This window comes from Globicephala melas, chromosome 15 (assembly GCF_963455315.2).
Source record: "Globicephala melas chromosome 15, mGloMel1.2, whole genome shotgun sequence".
In the NCBI taxonomy this organism is placed as follows: Eukaryota; Metazoa; Chordata; class Mammalia; order Artiodactyla; family Delphinidae; genus Globicephala; species Globicephala melas.
This window is the reverse complement of record NC_083328.1, coordinates 73,392,949-73,411,378: the sequence shown is the minus strand read 5'-3', so window position 1 is coordinate 73,411,378 and position 18,430 is coordinate 73,392,949. Positions and strand designations below refer to the sequence as shown.

The 18,430-nt window shown below is 51.6% G+C and overlaps 1 protein-coding gene across 3 annotated transcripts in view; it reads left to right on the top strand.

Annotated features, from left to right (window-relative positions):
* Positions 1–1,028: 1,028 nt before the first annotated feature.
* SULF2 (sulfatase 2) overlaps positions 1,029–18,430 on the top strand; it is a 141,073-nt gene continuing 123,671 nt past the window's right edge. The window contains exon 1 of one of the 3 annotated variants that reach the window (XM_030848796.3): positions 1,029–1,448. The gene's annotated coding sequence lies outside the window, so the exon portion shown is untranslated. The other 2 variants (XM_030848792.2, XM_030848791.2) reach the window with 2 other exon arrangements.

The window sequence follows — 18,430 nt, the reverse complement described above, 5'->3', positions numbered from 1 at the left end:
AACGGAAAAAAATTACATACTTAGCCAGCTTTATACTTCTCCCGGATAGCACGGTAATAGAGGCTCTGCAGCAAATGTGTCCCTTCTGCAAAGATGAGGCCAAAAGGGTAGGGGTCCCCACTATTTTTCATTGCTGATGGTGAAGAGGTAAGCCTCACATTTTGATTCAAGGCAAAAAGAGGGCAGAGGAACAGCAACCTCAGTGGTCCCAAAAGGTGGGCACCAGAATCTGATTTGGAAAAGCAAGTTCCAGGTTTTTCTGATTTACTTAGACTGTAAATTGATCTGGGGTAGCTAAGGGAGATTATGGCGGGGAGAGCCTAGAGCCCCCGCCATAAAGGAGTCAGGACACTCAATTTGAATTTCTGATGAACAATGAAGAATTTTTTAGTATAAGTATATCCTCATGGACCTTCTGTATTTTTATTTACTAAATATGACAACCCCAGCTAGCATGAAAGAAGACTGCGGCAGAGAAAAGAGACGCTGTGTTGGAAAGTAACAATGGCCTGGGATTTTAAAAAAACTCTGAAGCCAAATGTGTTGGGTTCAAATCCTGGGTCCACTACTTACAGTTGTGTAATATTGGTATAATAATACCTCGTAAGAGTGTTACCAGGTTTACCTCAGTTACTACTGCCTGCCAGTATACCTATCTACAGCTGAGTCTTTTTTCCCTTAGCAGCTCAGCTGTGCTTTCTGCAGCTACTAGTTGGTTCTCTGCCGGCTCATTGCCCATCCCTATCAGCCAGGTCCCCCTCTGGCCTCTTCTGCGACGCTGGGGACAGTGGAAAGCGCGGTAGACAGCACCACCTTGAGTCGAATTCCTCCCCTTTCGGAGGAAGCCACTTTCTCCTCCTTTCTTTCCTATTCCCGAACCATTTCTGGGCAACGGCAGCTATTTTCACGTGAGCTCAAGTTAATGTCTCAGGGAGATTCCTGGGCGCGTGGGCAGTTCACCCTTCGACCCAGCCGCGGGCCACAGCTCGAGCCGGCGTCTCCAAAAGCTAACGTGTGTGATTAGAGGCGAGCGCCGGGCTTTCAGCGAAGGCGGTCGGGTGTTTGCAGGCCGGGGCGAGCCCTTGTGAAAGCAGATAAAACATTTATTAACGTGTCATTACGAGGAGAGCGCCCGGCCGGGACCGTCGTACGTCCCGAGGAACACTTGGCTCCTTCCAGCTCAGAGGGAGGAGAAAAAGAAAGCGGAAAAGAGGCAAGGATTCTTTCTCTTCGCTTCCAGCCAAGTGGACCTGATCGATGGCCCTCCTGACTTTATTGCAATATTTGAGTTATTAGAGATGCCCCCCTCATGTGTGTGTGTGTCAACACACACACACCCTCACACGCACGGCTCCGGCCCGCGTCCCTCCCTCATTTCCAGCTCCTGGGCGAATCCCACAGCTGTTTCAACTCTCCGCCGAGGGAGAGCTGGAGCGAGTGTGTGTCGGGTGAGTGTGCGTCTGTGGCCCGGCGAGGGTGCGCGCTCGGCGCCGGGAGCGCGGCCAGCGGGGTCCCGAGGCATCAGGAGGCAGAGGGCTGTCCGGACCCCCGCTCTCCGCCGTTGAGCCGTCCGGGGCCAGACTTCGGGGCCGGGGCCGGACGCCGGGGACAGCAGGGCCGGGCCAGCCGGGCCGCCCGTCCTTCCAGCCAGAGGTAAAGAGCTCGCGCGCGCTGGGGCACCGGGAGGGCGCCGCGGCGGGGTCCCCCGCGGCTGCCGGCCCGCCGCTCCCCTCCGCGGCGCGCGCTCGCCTCCCCCGCGCGGAGCTGGGCGGCAGGCAGGCAGTCGGGGGGCCGGGCCGCACGGTGCCAAGGGGCAGGCTCGGGCGGCGCGGCGGCCAGGCTGCGGCGATGCGAGAGCCGCCCGGGCAAGGCGCGGACCCGGACTTTGGCGAGGGCGGCGCGCCGGGGCGGGGGCCGGGGGGCGGCGGCGGCGGCGGCGGAGCCAGAGGGCGGAGAGGCGGGAGGAGGCGGAGGGAGGGGAGGAGGAGCGGCAGCAGCACTCGCTGGGGATGCAGCAGCGGCGGCGGCGGCGGCAGCAACAGCAACAGCAGCAGCAGCGGCGCGGACTCCCCTGCGCCCCGCGGCCCGGCCGGGCTGCGGTAGAGGCGGCGTCGCCCAGCGCCCGCTGAGGCCGCCGGGGCCGTGCGCGCTGGTGAGTGGGGCGCGGGGGCCAGGTGGGCGGGGCGGGGGCTCCCCGCGGCCGGAGTCGGCCCCGGGGCGCGCGCGGCCGCGACTGCTTCCCAGGTGAGCTTGGGGCCAGTCCCCACCGCTAGGCTCCGGCCCCAGCGCAGAGCGCGGGCTGCAGGGTGGCTCCGGCGCCGGCGGGCCGCGGGAGGATGACCCGTTTGACCCCTCTGGCGGGTTGGGCGAGCGGGCGAGGACTTTCCACCGCGCCCCTGACCCGCCGACGCGCCTCGCGGAGCCTTGGAGACCTTGGAGGCAGCGCTCCTGGGCTCGCCGGCCGCAGGGGGCTGGCCTCTTTGACCCCTTTGAGTTTAGACCCAACGGACCGGCTAGAAGCCAGACCACGTGGGGCTTGTCCGGGCAGGACACGGGAAAGCAGTGGACCGGATCTTCAGAGTGATAGGGAGCTCGCACTTACTGAAAGCAAATGGGATTATAAAGACAAATCTCCTCCTAGGCTGGGTCGGAACCAGTTCTCATCTCCTTGTAGAGAGATGCTCCCGTCCAGCCGCCCGAGGATTTCGGAGTGTGACAGTGGAGCCGCAGCGATTTCTAGAACTGTACTTTTTCTTTTCTTTTAATATTCTTTATAGTAGTTCATTCATTCGTTCTGCAAGCCTTTATGGAGCACCTCCTGGTGCCCGGCACCGCGTTATGACCCAGAGAAAAGCGATGAACAGGCTCGAGTTCCTGAGAACCACAAGCTTTCAGTTCACTTTGAGGGCAGCTAGGAAAAGAGATGCGGTCTAAGGGTGTGAAACAGTAAGGTGACACCCACAAATCCTAGTTTTGCCCAGTGACCTCTGTCCGCAATTCCCCGTGTAGAGACTGAAGACCATGGCCCCTGCACACAGTAGGACAAGCCCAGACATTCATTTTGACAGTCCCCTTTTTCCTTCTCCTCTTCGCCCTTCCTGAAAGTTCTGAATCAATTCCCTGCCCCCTCTGCTCTCTGGACAGCCTTTCCTGCAGCTTGTTTTAATCACTTTTTGAGTTAAAAGTCAATATTTAATTAACCAAGTCATTACATTTAGCTTACATTTGAATCTGGGTATTTGCACATCTGTGCATGTCGGGACACCCTCCCGCGTGCCCCTCCATCTGTCCCCTGCCTCTTTCCCACAGCGCCGCTCTACCTTCCTTTGGGGCAGAGAAGGGAGGCTGCTCTTGGGCAGGTTCTCTAGGGGCCAGAGAAGCAGGGAGGATGGGCTTTCCCTGGAGGACACCCAGTGTCTCTCCCCGGAGCAGGAACAGTTACTCTCATCTTGTAGATAATAGTGAAGGAGATTTGCTATTGCTGCATCTCCACTACCCATTGTGGAGCCACTGGAGGGTTTTAATTAAATTAAAGGCATTCATTCCATGTAGAAAGGGGGTGGGGAGGACAGACTGAAGACCACTCACCTGGTGAGAGAGGTTCTCCCAGCTGTGCTTGTCCCATGTGTGGAGGAGAGAACTCATCACAACAGCCTGTCCGGGTGTGTAACTTAGTGTCCTCATAGCAGCTCGAGGGGAGATGGTGGCAGGCTTTGCTGATGGCAGTTGGACGTTTGCTCACGAAGGATCTTCCTTGGGCCAAGTTTATGCACATAAATGCATGATGTCGGCATGGCTGCCATGGCTGAGAGTCAGTGTGGGTTTGGGCTTTGGGCTTTGTGTATATTTTTCGGTTTTTTTATTTGAATTTATGGCTTTGCCTGAAACCTTAATAGCATGTTAAGTTTTCAAACTTGAGGGTTGAGTGATGAGTTAATTGTAAAAAGCCTCCGCCTGGAGGAGGACCAGGCGGCTGTGTGTGAGACTGTGTGTGGTGTATGTACATGTGTGTGTCCCCTGCCCAGCAACTCCCTTTAGCCGCCATCCCTAGGACCTAGCTGGTGTGCGGTCGCACACCCTCACACTTGAAGATCCTTTAGATTTGGGAATAATATTTCCCTCTTCCTTTCCCTGGATATGTTCGCTTTTTCTGTTTGGACCTGCCTCAAGGGGGCAGCTTCTGGTCTTCTGAGTTAGCCAGCCAGGGAATCTGGCCCAACTCCATCCAATCTGTTTTTAGACTTCCTTCCCTCAGAAAGAGACTGAAAGCCTTGTCCTGCAGGAGAATATCATCATTTCTGACCATTTTGTATTTAAAAGAAAGGGTTTAGTCTAGACTTGATATGATAGTTAACACTTATGTAGTGTTTCATGGGCCAAGCACTGTTCTAAATCCTTAGGCATGATAACTCATTTCATTCACTCAAAACACCTGGGAGGTAGGTCCTGTGATTGTCATCGTGTTAAAGAGGAGGAAACTAAGGCACTGAGAGGATCGTGACTTTCCAACAGCTGGTCAGTGGTACAGCTGGGATTGGCAAGACCCTGGGCCTCCGGGGTCCACTCTGACCCACTGTACTCTCTTCCCTCCTTGGCCTTTATTCCAAGTGTAGAAGAAACAGATATGCAGTGGGGAAAAAAAAAGAAACACAATTAGACGATCAAACTTTGAAAGGCAGAAGCCCCTCAGTAGTCCCACTTCTCTCCAAAAATCTCCAGTGTTTGGGGGAGGCTGGGGTTTGTATTTTGGTTTTGGGGGTGAGGGATGCCTTGAGGAAAATATGTGATTGCCTGGCCATGTTCCCTTCTCCCTGCAATTACGCACACACTCTCCCTGAGTCAGGATGCAAAGGGATGTATCACGCGGACTGACAGCCAAAAGCCATGAGATCTGAGGGGAGGGTTCGTGCCCACTGAAGGCACAATGGCAAGAGGGTGAAAATTCTCCAAGAGGTGTGGCCCTCTTGTGGTTGGTGATGGAGTCGCATCGGCCTGTCCCTGGAGGGGTGGGGGAGGGGAGGGGGTCCAGGGCCCTTTGTTTCAGGCCTGGGCCCTGTGTGACCAGTGGATGTGGAAGGTAGGGCCTCCTCTCAGTGCTGACCTCCAGGTGAGGGAGGCCTCACCCTGGCCTACCTTCCACGCACTTCCTTGTGATGGGCCCTGGCGGGGAATCTGCAGTGCCCCTGATCCAGATGCAAGGCGCTGCCTAATTGGAAGATCATTAAGATCATTATAATTAATTGGCATCCTGATAAATGGCGTGTTTGCCTAACTGGGGTGGTTGCTAGGGAACCAGGCCTCACTCGGAGAGGAGAGGGGAAGTGGCGTTAGGCTGGCTGCAGGTGGGTGTCAGGGTTACAGACCCAGCGGGTTAACGGGTGGGAAGCGAGAGCCGTCCTCACCCGCATCTGCTGGTGTTTACTGGGCAGCAGCTGTGTGCAAGTCGCAAGTGGATTATCAGGGGTACTTTCCTAGAAGGACTGGGAAGTAACCGGGACCTTTTCTCTTGTAAGCAACAGAAAGTAGGGGGAAAAAATCACAAATCAATTTAAGAAGAGAAAGGGACTTACTGGCTTTCATGACCAAAAAATGCTAAGGTAACAGCTTCAGGCGCAGCTGAGTCAGGGCTCAGATTTTGGCCTGAAAATCTGTTCCTCTCCGTCTCTGCTCTTTCTTCCACGGGGCTGGTTTCTCTCTCCAGCTCTGAGAGGCGGGCAGCCTCTAGCACCGTGGTCAGGAGAGCAAGGCTGCGTGGCTACCTGCCCGGTTATGTGATCCACGGCACGTTACTTAACCTTTCTATTGCCTCAATGTTCTCAACCAGCAAATGTCGATAATCACAGCACCTCTCTCCTGGCTGGTAGGAAAGGCTAAAATGAGATCATCAGTGTCAAGGGCTTTAACATGGTGTCTGACACAGGCAAGCCCTGGGGAAACATTGGCTGTTCTCATGATTAAGGAGTTGAGCTCAAGAGCTGTCCTCTCATTCTCTCTGGTTTGAGCCCACCAGGAAAGAACAAGCCTCTTTTCTGGTAATGCCCACCCAAGCCCCAACCGTCCCTCTGATTAGACTGTTTTATGTCACGTGCTCACTCCAGGTCAGCCACTGGCCATGGAAATGAGTCAATGACCATGGGCTTAGGCCAGGCTCCCAGGGCCCGCCCTGGAGCTGGGGGCAAACCAACTAAGACCCCAAGGCCCCAGAGGACACCAGGGAAAGGGAGCCTGGCTGCTGGGGAGGCAGACCGCCAGTGCCTATGATGAGGGGGGACATGAATGTGACACATGATGGCCAGATGGACCTGCTTCCAGTTTGGTCGAGGGGGTACCGCAGAAACAGCTGCTTAGTGGACAGCCTCCCCTGCCCCTCCACTGAGGTTAACAAGTGCTGGAGGCTGGACTTTTCTGCCTTAGTGTCTGACAGGTGCTACCTGGCCTGAATTTTTTTTTTTTCAGGTAAGGCTTTATTGGGGCCCCTGCTGCTGCGGGGGTGGGGGGTAAGAACAAGTACAGGTTCCCTTGCTGGCTCGCTCCCTCCCTCAGGGTGTGTGAGCTGATTCCTTATATGGGGTGATGGTAGGGGTATGTCCAGGGGTCGGACTGGAGCGGTGGCTTAGGTGGGCTGCCCCCCCCTTAGGTGGTGTTGTGTGCAGGGGGCATGCGCAGTGCCCTGTTTTTGCTCCGGGCTCTTTAAAAGTGGCAGTTGAGCTTTTTGGTCTCTTTGTATCTTGTTGTCCAGAATTTGCCCCAATTGTGCATGCGCACAGCTATTTTTAATCCCTTATAGTTTCTTTGTATTTTGTTGCTCGAGGAGACGTTTGAGCAGGTGCAAGAACTGCGGCACTGCAGCAAAGGGTCCCAGGTCCCAGCCTGTCTCATTTCCCGCGAGAGACTCTGCACCTTTATCCTTAAGGGGTAAGGGGCTGAAGGTCTCTTCTTCTGAAACTCTTCCTCCTGGATGGGCTACAGACCCTAGTGTCTTCTAGGCTCCAACGGTTTGAAGTAAGGCTCATGACGGCTCAAGGCATTTAGCCCGTTCCAGCAGAGAGTGGCCCGGGTCCCTACAGGTCCTTGAGACAGTCAGCGAGGGACTTCTACGATTCTGTGACTTCTGGTGGGGCAGTGTTTGCCCAACCTTCCACCATGAGAGTCGTCTGGAGGTATTTGTTAAAAAGCTCAAATTCCAGACCCTGCTGAATCAAACTCCCAGGGAGGGCCCTGGCTGCTGGAAGGGAACCAGAGTGCCCTGTGTGTGTGTGCGTGTGTGTGTGTTCCACATCAGCAAAGAGGTGGAAAGAGGGCCCATCGAGTGTGCATATCTTGTACTCCTGTCTGATGCAGGGGCAGCCAGAAGGCAGAGGAAATGCTCTAAATGAGATCAGGCATATAAAGGTGTTCTGGAAACTGCAGTACAGATTAAGAGGTCATTCCTCTTATTTGTCAGTGCACACGTGTTTATTGAGCAGCTATTGTGTGACAGGCACTGTGTTAGGCGTTAGGATGAACAAGAGAGAACCCTACTCTCATGGAATTACATTCCAGAGGGTGAGAAAGCAGATAATACACAAGCAAACGAGTCCGAGGCTCTTTCAGAAAGTGCCAGGCTGTACGGTGGAAATAAGATAGTGACGTGATGGGAAATTATGGGGAGTGGGGGAGGGCAACTTTTGGCAGGTGGTCAAGGGAGGCCCCTCTGAGGATGTGACTTTTGAGTTTTGACCTAAATTTTGAGATGAGCCAACCTGGGGAAGATGTAGAGGAAGAGCATTCCAGGTAGAAGGAGCAGCCAGTGCAAAGGCCTGGAGGTGGAGAGGAGTGGCCTGTTCAAGACACCTGTTTAAAACACAAATAGAAGTCCAGTGGGGTGAAGGGTAGTGAGTAAGCGGCGGGGTGGGGTGGGGGTGGGGGTTGAGGTCAGTGGTGAGAAATGGGGGCCAAGGTGAGAAATTTAGAATTTATTTCAAATGAAATGGAAAACCACTGGAGAGTTTTAAGTCAGGGAATGACAGGATTGGTGTTTTAAAAAGATGTCAGTGGCTACCATGAGAGGGATGCTTTGCAGGTGGAAGCAGAGACATGAGGATGGTGAGCTGATATGGGCCAGGATTTTGGTGGTAGGAATGGAGATGGAGTGAAATGGGTGAATTGGAGATATATTTGGGGGGCAAAGCCTGTGGAACTTTCTGGTGGATTGGATACTCAAAGTGAGAGAAGAGCTGTAGTTTTCAACCAAGGACAACTTTGCCCCCCAGGAGACATTTAGCAATGTCTGGAGGTGTTTTTGGTTGTCACAACTAGGGAGGAGATGCTACTGGTATCTAGTGGGTGGAGGCCAGGGATGCTGTTAAACACCCTACAATGTGCAGGACAACCCCACAACAGAGACTGACTCAGCCCCATATATCTCTAAGGCCGAGGAGTCAAAGATGACTGGGCAGCTTGGAGTATGGTGATTCCTAAGTAGGGAAGACGAGGAGAGAAGGTTTGGAGGAGCGAGGATAATCCAGAATGTAGTTGTGGAAATGTTGGGTTTGAGATGACACTCGACCTGGGTGGCGGAAGGCTCACTGGGTGCTGGATACACAAGTCTGGAGCTGGTTGGTACTGGCAAGTGAAATTTGAGAGTCATCGGTACATCCATGTTATTTTAAGCCCTGGGACTGGACACAATCATCTAGGGAGAATGTATTTTGTTCCCTGATGGGCTTTCCTCCCTCGTCCCCCACTCCAGTGCCTGTCATGCATCAATTGGATGAATATTTTTAGACATCCCACATGCTCACCTCTTTATGATCCTCCTGAGAAATTCCCAAAGGCCCAGGCTGAGCCCCTTCACCCCACCTTGTCCATCTACTCATTGCTCAGTGATTAGCAGACAGAGCTAAATAGTCATCACTCTGCAGCAGATGCCCTCGGGAAACTGCTGAAGTTCAAATGGGATCCTGGGCCTTACAGGCAGCACAGTGCCTCCTTGGTAGAACAGCTGGTCACATGGTCTTCAGAGCTTCTCCTCCAGCCCAGACCCAGACTTCGTGGAATTCTCTCTAACCAGTATCTGCCACTGTTTTGAATTTTCCACGGTCTCTTAATATGATTCCAAAACACATGCTGCCCGGTGGCCCTGGCCTCTGACGTGTAGCTTCGTCTTACGAAAGGCCTGTATCCACTGCTTTATACACCTGGGCCTTGATTGAAACTTGGATAAGTTCTATCCCAAACTCAGAGTCGTTATGAGCAGGGCTTGTGTGTGTGAGTTGATGGATAGGGCTGTCCCCGGAGACCATGAACAGTACCCGAGATGTGTTTGGCCAGGTGGAAGCCAGATGTGTTAGGAGAAGAATGCTGCCAACAGCCTTTCTTATTGGCTGGAGACCAGGGTCCCAGCGGGTGACTTGACCCACCTCAGCAGCCAGAACAGGGGAGTGTTTTTAGCCACAAAAGTCCAGGAGATGTTCATGCTCTGGTGAAAATCACATCATCCAAAAGCAGCATTTCTGGCCTGTTCTAGAGACGGGCACTGTCCACAGACTTCTGATTGCAGGCCACTTACCTTGATATTTCAGAGAGGAGGAGAGCCTACTAGAGTCTTAGTGGTTTGGAGTCCTAATCACTTGAGTGTGAATCAAGATGTGTTCACTGCAAGTAATAGAATTCCTGGCTGAGAGTGGCTTGTGCAGTAGCAACACTTAATTCTCACATAATGAGAATCCAAAGTGGGGGAGCCCAAGGGCCAATTTGTTGCTAAAAAATAATGTCCTCAAGGACCCAGGATGTTCCTAGCCTGTTCCTCTGTCCTCAGCTTCATGGTCTTTGTTGCTTCATGATCTCAAGATGGCTGCCACAGCTCCAGACATCACATCCCCCTACAAAATGGGAATAAAGAGCAGGATTCCTTGCGATCTCTCTTTTAATTAGAGAGCAAAATCCTTCCAAGAACACCCCCACCCCAGCAGACTTAGGTTTAGCTTCATTGCCCTGGGGTTGGGTTTTGTACTAGCCTCTAAGCCAAACACTGACAAAGGGAAATAGGGTTTTTATGTTCGGTTTAGCTTAGTTGTTCCCCAAATTAGCAGGTCAAACACCTTCTTCTTATAACAAACAGATTTTGCCAAGTTTACCTGAAGTAAATTCATAGATAATATAACCTGTCTACACATATATTTTAATCAATAAAGTACCCTCACTGTAATTTAAAGAAAAGCTAAAAAGGAAAGTGATTTCTAATTAAGCATATATATTGCAGCCTATGAACACTTAGACACAACTACATTAGAAGGTGTAAGAAGCAGTCAGATGCTCACACTAGTATAGAATCACATAAATCTGACAGCTACAGATGCAGTGGGATACAGATGTTTGGGTTTGGCAACTTGAAGACCACAAGTGCTATGGCCATAAGTAATACGATTTTCCAAAGCAGAACAATTTACCAAATTTTCCAAAGGAAACAAACTACAGTCTTCCCTCAGTTTACTTAGCGGTTGCATTCCTGGAAAATTCAGCATAGGGTAGAACCACACAAATACATCTTTGGCGTTTATGTGTGAAGCGGAGTTCATGTCTAAGGTCAGGCAATGTAAAAGCTTTTTCACCTACATGAGTGTCTGGTGGGATGTCCAAAAGTCATGCTGGAAATGGGGCGATTCTTCACTGCGTGGAGCATTGCATTATCCGCCATCCCTGCAACCCCACTAGACACCAGAAGCATCCCCCAGTCATGTGACAACCAAAACCTCACAAATTCCAGAGAAACGCCTCTTTGGGGAATGATTTAACCCCCTGGAGAACCACTGGCTTAGACTAATGCTGGTTTGTTGCCAGGGTGGGGGAAGATCCACCCCCTGAAAAAACTGGGGTCCTGTAGACCAGGGAATGACCGGAAGGGGAGGCACCCACAGTTTCTGCCTCAGATTTGTCCCCAAGCCCCTCTTTCTGCCCCTCACCCTTCCTGTTGACATGTTCCTAAAATGTCCCAGTCCAGCCAGTGAAATAAACGCATGTGGTTGGCGTGGACCAGGCTCTCCAGTGAATGGGGTGATGAGTTCTCGGGTTAATCTGGGTATCGGTGGTTTCCACCTGGACAGGAGATGAAGATGGTACAGATGATTGAACATAACGCCCTGAGAATCCATGTGTCATCATGGTTAAGGGCGTAGACTCCAGAACCAGACTTCCTGGTTCAGATCCCAGCTTGGCCATTCAGAAGCTGGGTGGAGCTGGGCAAGTCACTTGACCACTCTGAGCCGAGAGCCCTCTTCTGTACAATGGGGGCAATCCCAGTAGACTCCTCCTAGAGTTACTGTGAAACACTGGAACAGTGTGTGGGTACATGGAAATTGCCTCAAAACGTAGATGTTATTGCCGTCATAGTTATTATTGCTTATATTTGTAGATACTTTTTAGCTTTTTTAAATTGAGATATAATTGACATGTAACATTGTATACATTTTAGATATACAACATAATGATTACAATGTAATGATTTGATACATGTACACATTGCAAAATGTTTACCCAGTAAGTGTAGTTAAACATCCATTGCCACGCATAGGTGCAGTTTTTCCTTGTGATGAGGACTTTTAAGATCTATTCTCTTAGCAGCTTTCAAATATATAGTACAGTATTGTTAACTGTAGTCACCATGCTGTACATTACATCCCCAAGACTTATTTATTTTATATCTGGAAGTTTATATCTTTGACCACCTTCACCCATTTCGCTCATCCCCCACCCCCCACCTTTGGCAACCACCAATGTGTTCTCTGTAGCTATGAGTTCAATTATGGGTTTGTTTTTTGTTTTTAGATTTACATCATGCAGTATTAGTCTTTCTCTGATTTATTTCACTTAGCATAATGCCCTTAAGGTCCATCTGTGTTGTCGCAAATGGAAAGAGTTCCTCCTTTTGTATGGCTGAGTAATCCATTATAGACATATACCACATTATCTTTACCCGTTCATCCCTCAGTGGACACTTAGATTGTTTCCATATTTTGGCTACTGTAAGTAATGCTTCAGTGAACATGGCAGGGGAGTCAGTGCAGATAGCTTTTCAAGTGATTTGATTTCCTTGGGATAAATACCCAGAAGTGGAATTGCTGGATCATGTGGTAGTTTTTTGGTTTTTTTGTTTTGTTTTTTTGGCTGCGTTGGGTCTTCATTGCTGCACCAGCTTTCTCTAGTTGAGGCGAGCAGGGGCTACTCTTCGTTGCGGTGCGCGGGCTTCTCATTGCGGTGGCTTCTCTTGTTGCAGAGCACGGGCTCTAGGCGCGTGGGCTTCAGTAGCTACAGCGCATGGGCTCAGTAGTTGCGGCTAGCGGGCTCTAGAGTTCAGGCTCAGTATGTGTGGCATATGGGCTTAGTTGCTCCGTGGCACGTGGGATCTTCCCAGACCAGGGCTCAAACCTGTGTCCCCTGCATTGGCAGGCGGAATCTTAACCACTGCGCCACCAGGGAAGTCCCTCATGTGGTAGTTCTATTTTTAATTTTTTGAGGAACCTCCACACTGTTTTCTATAGTGGCTGCGTCAGTTCTTTTTAACTTTTGAAGTGCTTTTACGCCTAGCATCCTGTATGGTCTTTTCAGCCACTCCGTTCATAAGAAAACCATTGGTTTCCTTCCTGCTGATGAGGAACGTCCAGCTCAGAGGGACAGGAGCAGGCTGAAGGCATAACTGGGCTTAGAGATTGACTCTGTGGCTTCCTGAGCTGATGAGCTACGTCATGTCCACCCCTAACCCTGCCCCGCCCACCTCCTCTTTTAGGCCTCAGTGAGTCCATCTCAGGAAAGGAGCTGACCTGTAGGGGAAGGACCTATAGGACAGGGCCCTGAGTGTGTCCTAGGAGCCCAGGATGGGGCTCCTCACTGTGTGCACAGGGAGATGCTTGTGAGTGGAGCCGGGGTTCCCAATAGAATCTCCAGGGGAGCTCTTAAGTTCCAGTGCCCAGGCCATACCCAGACCAATTAAATCAGCACCCCTGGGTGGAGGGGAGGGGCAGACATCAGGCTGTTTTACAGGTCCCAGATGATTCCAATGTACAACTGAGGCTGAGGGCTGCTGAAGCAGGAGAGTAAGTGCTAGAAAGGGTGCATTTCTGCAAAATCCCAAAAGGGCTTGTAGGAGCTAGCAGCTCCTCGAATAAAACCCTCCCTCCAGGGGCCCGCTACACCCGTAATAAAGTCTACCTTGCCCTGCACCGCCTGGCCTCCACCTCCGTCTCACTCCACTCAGCATGCTACACCCAGTCACGCTGGCCTCCTCTCTGTTCCTTGGCTGCATCAGTGCTTGTTCCGACCTCAGGGCCTTTGCTCTTGCTGTTCCCACTGCCTGGACCGCTCTTCCTCCAGAGCATCACAGGTCGGGCCCCTCTGGATGCTTCAGGTCTCAGCTCAAATGTCACCTCCTCAGAATGTCAAGAACGCCTCCTCGGTTTATGTTTATAGCACTTTTCACTCTCTGGAATTACCTGGATTTACTTACTTGCTTCTTTGTCCTCTTGCTAAAAAGTACACCCCATGGTTGTGGGGACCTTGTTTGTATCCCGGCACCTAGAACAAGGCCTGGCACTCTGAGTGCTCAGGAAATATTTTGGGGAAGAAAGAATCAAGGCAGGAGGCTTGGAGATGTGCTGGTGGATCTGAATCTAGTGTTTGGGGTCCTTGCTCAAGGCAAGGGAGTCGAAACCTGTTTGTCATCTGCCAAAAGCACAGGTGAGAGTGGAGGGGGTTGCTCTCACCTAGTCACCAGTCCCTGTCCCCTCCCGGTACCCAGCCCAGTGGAGGAGCCAGGCTTTGTGCTAACATCCTTTTCACAGCGGCAGATACCTCCCTCATACCACAGCAGGGACATCAGGCCCTGCAGAAGGGCTGGTGGAATGTTCTGCTTCTGACCAGTCTCAGACCACCTGAGATACATAAGTTAATCCGTGAGATCAGTGGCATGACATTCTAATGAGGGATCTGTGACATGACCTTGTAATGAGGGCTCTTAGATCGAAGATTTCTGCCCTGGGCCCTGGGAATGACAACTACCCCCCCTTTCCCCAAGTTGTCCCCTCCTGGAGGAAGCTATCACCGTGCAGGAGACCTACCTCTCTCACCTCCTTTCCGGGACCCACACACAACTGAGAAAGTTCTGCATGCCAGGTGGTGGTCTAAGTGCTTGCTCAGGGTGTCTTAGTCCATTCTGGCTGCTGTACTAGAAAACCAGAGACTGGGTGGCTTATGAACAACAAAAATTTATTTCTCACAGTTCTGGAGGCTGTGAAGTCCAAGGTCAAGGTGCCAACAGTTTCAGTGTCTGGTGAGGGCCTGCTTCCTGGTTCATAGACGGCACCATCTTCTCTCTGTGTCCTCATATGGCAGAAGGGGCAAGGGAACTCTCTGGGGTCTTTTATTAGGGCACTAATCCCATTCCTGAGGGCTCCACCCTCGTGATCTAATCACCTTCCAAAGGTCACAACTTCAGATACCATGATATTGAGGATTAGGTTTCAACATAGGGATTTGGGGAGGATGCAAACATTCAGTCTATAGCACAGGGATATTCTAATCCCCGTTTTACAGATGAACAAAGTGAGAGGTCTCCTTGCTCTGCCATCCTTTAGGAATAGGACATCACAGGCTGGCTGACCAGTGCCCATATTCCGCTCACAGAAATGTTTTGTTTGACTTACACACTATTTTTTTTTTTTTTTTCGGTACGCGGGCCTCTCACTGTTGTGGCCTCTCCTGTTGTGGAGCACAGGCTCCGGACGCGCAGGCTCAGCGGCCATGGCTCACGGGCCCAGCTGCTCCGCGGCATGTGGGATCTTCCCGGACCGGGGCACGAACCCACGTCCCCTGCATCGGCAGGCAGACTCTCAACCACTGCGCCACCAGGGAAGCCCCTGACTTACACACTATTTTTAACATTTTTTGAAGTTGGCAGATTTTTAACAACTGTGAGACTTCACATTTTTAAAATGAGAGTTTCCAGCTTCTGAAAAATAGACGTGGGCTCTATGTGGCGGCACTGGGCTCCTGTCCCCACTGATGGTATATTTTCCACTTTGCCACAGTCCTCCTCACCCCCATTCCCTATTGTCTGAGGGTACAACCAAGTCCATTTGCCATTTATCATTGCACTTGCCCTGCTGCTCCTCTCTCATGGATCAGTATTTCTGTGTTCGAATGCCTCTATCAAAAGTGGTAAAGTGAGAGATGGAAAGAAGGAGGCGTGTGGGTTTCAAGTTTTTCTTATACTTGGTTACGTTACCTGCCTGGCCCATGTGGGCATTTGAGTTTTTCCTTTGCTGTAACACTTTGTTCATACCAGATGGCCACCCTTCTAGGGACAATGCGTTGGAACTTCAATTTATTATAATAATAACAAAATCTAGTATCTAATGGGTACTTGTTGCCAAGCATTTAATCGTCATGACAGTCCTCTTAATCAGGACCTGTTATCGTCTCCATTTCATACCTGAGGAAACTGAGGCAGTGTGTGATCCCCCCACCAGAATAGGAGCTCCTTAAGCTTGTTCATCTTTGTGCCAGCTTACCGCTGTTCAAAACAGTGATTGAATGAATGAATGAATGATGTTCTCCTCTAAGTGTTCATCTGCTTGGCCCCAGGAAACCAAAAATGTTGACTCATCATAGGTCATCTGAGACCTTCCCGTTGGAGGAACAGGCTCTAATCAGTGTCATTGCGGATTCTTTAGCTGTGTGTCCCCAGCTCAGTGGCTGAAAGCAATGATTATTTACTTCGGATGAGTTTGTGAGTTGCCAGGTGGTTCTCCTGCTTCAGATGATGTCAGCTGGAAGGTCCAAAATGGCTCCACCCAGACGGCTGGTAGCTAGTGTTGATCAAGAGGCGGGAGCTCCTTTGGGGCCATCAGCTGAATGGCTGCATCCTCCTCCACGTGGCCTTTTCCCATGGCTGCTTGTACTTCCTCACAGTATGGCGGTCTCGGGGTAGCCTGACTTCTAAGAGCGCACATGTAAAAGCTGCCAGGCCTTCTTAAGGCTTTAGCTTCAGAAGTTCTAGGGGCCTAGGAGCAGGAGTGACTGGCAGCCTCCTGAAGGAGGGGTTCCAATGAGATAAATGCACCCCTGCTTTTTTTTTTCCTGCTCTTGACATTCTATTTGAATGTCAGGGGCCCAGTGAGAGAGTCTGATTGGCCAACTTTTGTCATAGGATCACCCTTTGGTCACATGGCAGGAGAGGGTGGGGCATCTTGGCAGGGGAGAGAGAATCCTCAAGAGGAAATTAGGGTACTGTTGTCAAGAGAAGGGGACCAGATGCTGGACAGACAAAAATAGTTAGAAAACCTCTGTACAGCCCCTGAGTAAGTGGCTCTGCCCCAGGATGAGCAGTTAACATTTTTGAATGAATGAATGGAGGATGGATGGATGGATAGATGAATTTTTTTTAAGTCTGGTATAAGTAGAATGCCCAATCTGTGTGGCAGCTCTTCCCGGGCAGGGGCCCCGCAGTTCAGGCACTGCTGAGGGTTTGGGAGCCCCCCCTCATTTTATGGGCCAAAGCCAGCTCCCAGAATCCTGGCTACACTCAGCATCCGCACCCCGAAAGTGGGGCTGATTGGAGCTGGCCCCGGAAGGGAGAGCGTGCACAGTAATAAGGGCCCGGCCTGCGCAGTGGGTGGGCTCCTGCCACCCCCAGGCCCCGCCCCACCATGAACACGGGCAGCCCGGCCCTCACTCCCTTCCAGCCACTGGGCACCTGGACACACAGTAACACCTGGTGACACCCAGTGAGTCCCCCAGAGAAACTGATCCCAGCTCAGAGAACACCTGTGACCCAGGCTGTCCTCCCACGTGACGGTCTATTTCCAGCTGCTAATTAGACAGCACAGCAGTCCAGGGTTGGAAACAGACCTGTCATTCGAGATTCTCTCTGACTCCCATCTCTAAATTTAGTGGGTTATTTGGTAAAAGTTGCTTCAGACTCCCTCCCCTGCCTGTGAGTACAGTCTTATCAAATAATTGCCAAGCGTCAGGCCATTTCCAAGGTGAGCTAATGAGACGCGCATCTCCTAATAGCAGGGGCCTGATGGGTGAGCACGGTGCCCATGGCTGCAGATTGGGTGAAAGGGAAGAAATAATTGGATTATTAATACCGAGCAGCTAAAATAGCCTTTCATCCATTTTATGTTCTTCTCGAAGGAGACTGCAGTCTCTGGAAACCTAAATGTGGGTTCTGTGGGGGTAAACAGTGCTGAGAACGTGCGGGGTTAACAGGTGGGAGGGGCAGTGACCGGCATCGCCAGCCCTGGCCGGGCCGTTGAAGCGGAGAACCAGCCTGCAATTAGGCGTGAATAATGACTCTGTCACGGTCCGACTTTATTGCCTTTGGCCAAAAGCCCTTTGCAGAAATAACTTCGTAGCTTGCTGCCAGGGAAGCTTTTGTCCGCGGCCAAGACAAAACAACAAAGAACAGAGGTGGGAAGAGCTGTATCTGATTCCCGTTTCCCCTAAGCACCCGGGAAGGGCAGCAGGTGTGGCCTACCTGGAAGGCCTGGGCAGGGGGCAAGTGACGTCCAACCTCAGGTAGGCCAGGCTGCCACAGCTGCTCCCTGCTGCTGCCATTCTGGTCTTTATTACGGTCTTCAAACCGACCCAGCTCATTCCCACCACAGGGCCTTTGCACTTGCTTTTCCCCTTGCTTAGAAAGCATTGCGCCCACAACTGGCTTCTCACCCACCTTCTGGTGTCGGCGCAGACATCACCTCCTAGAGGTCTCCCCTGATTTACTCTATCCTGTCATCCTGACAGCTCCCTTCAAAGCACTTAAGATCATCTGAAATTCATCTTCATTTGTTAAATCTGTGTCTTCCCCACCAGAATCTCAGCTCCTTCAGGACAGAGGCCTGGCCTGCCTGGTGATCGCAGCTGTTTCCCAGCATTCCACACAGCACCTAGCACAAAGTAGGTGCTCAGGAAAGATCAGGTACCTTCGAAGGGCTGCAAATGGGCCCCCAGCCAAGCTCCAGAGGAGCCTTGTTTGGCCCGCTCAGTGTTCAAAATGTATTGACTGTTTTTACTCTGAAAATGGCATCCCCACGGGTGTGGTCCGGTCCCCACCCCTCCCTGTGACCCTAAATCCAGGCCATGTCACTCACTTCTCTTGCCTGGGCCCTGCAGGCATTTGAGTTTGTGTCCCCACTTTAGACAAAGGCCACTGCACACAGGTGTCTCTCCACAGGTGACCAAACAGCATCTAGAATTCCTGTGAGCCCAGGCGGTGGGCCAGTCCACTGGCCTCCGGCCCAGCCAGTCCCACTGACTGGATTGAGGCATGGTTCCCAGTGGGCAGGGCCCAGTGGTCCTCATCTTAGGAATCCATGCCCAGGCCATTAATGGCATTGAACGTCATCGTGCTCTCTTTTGAGCCTTCTGAGTCATCAAGGAGGGAATTCCATTAACC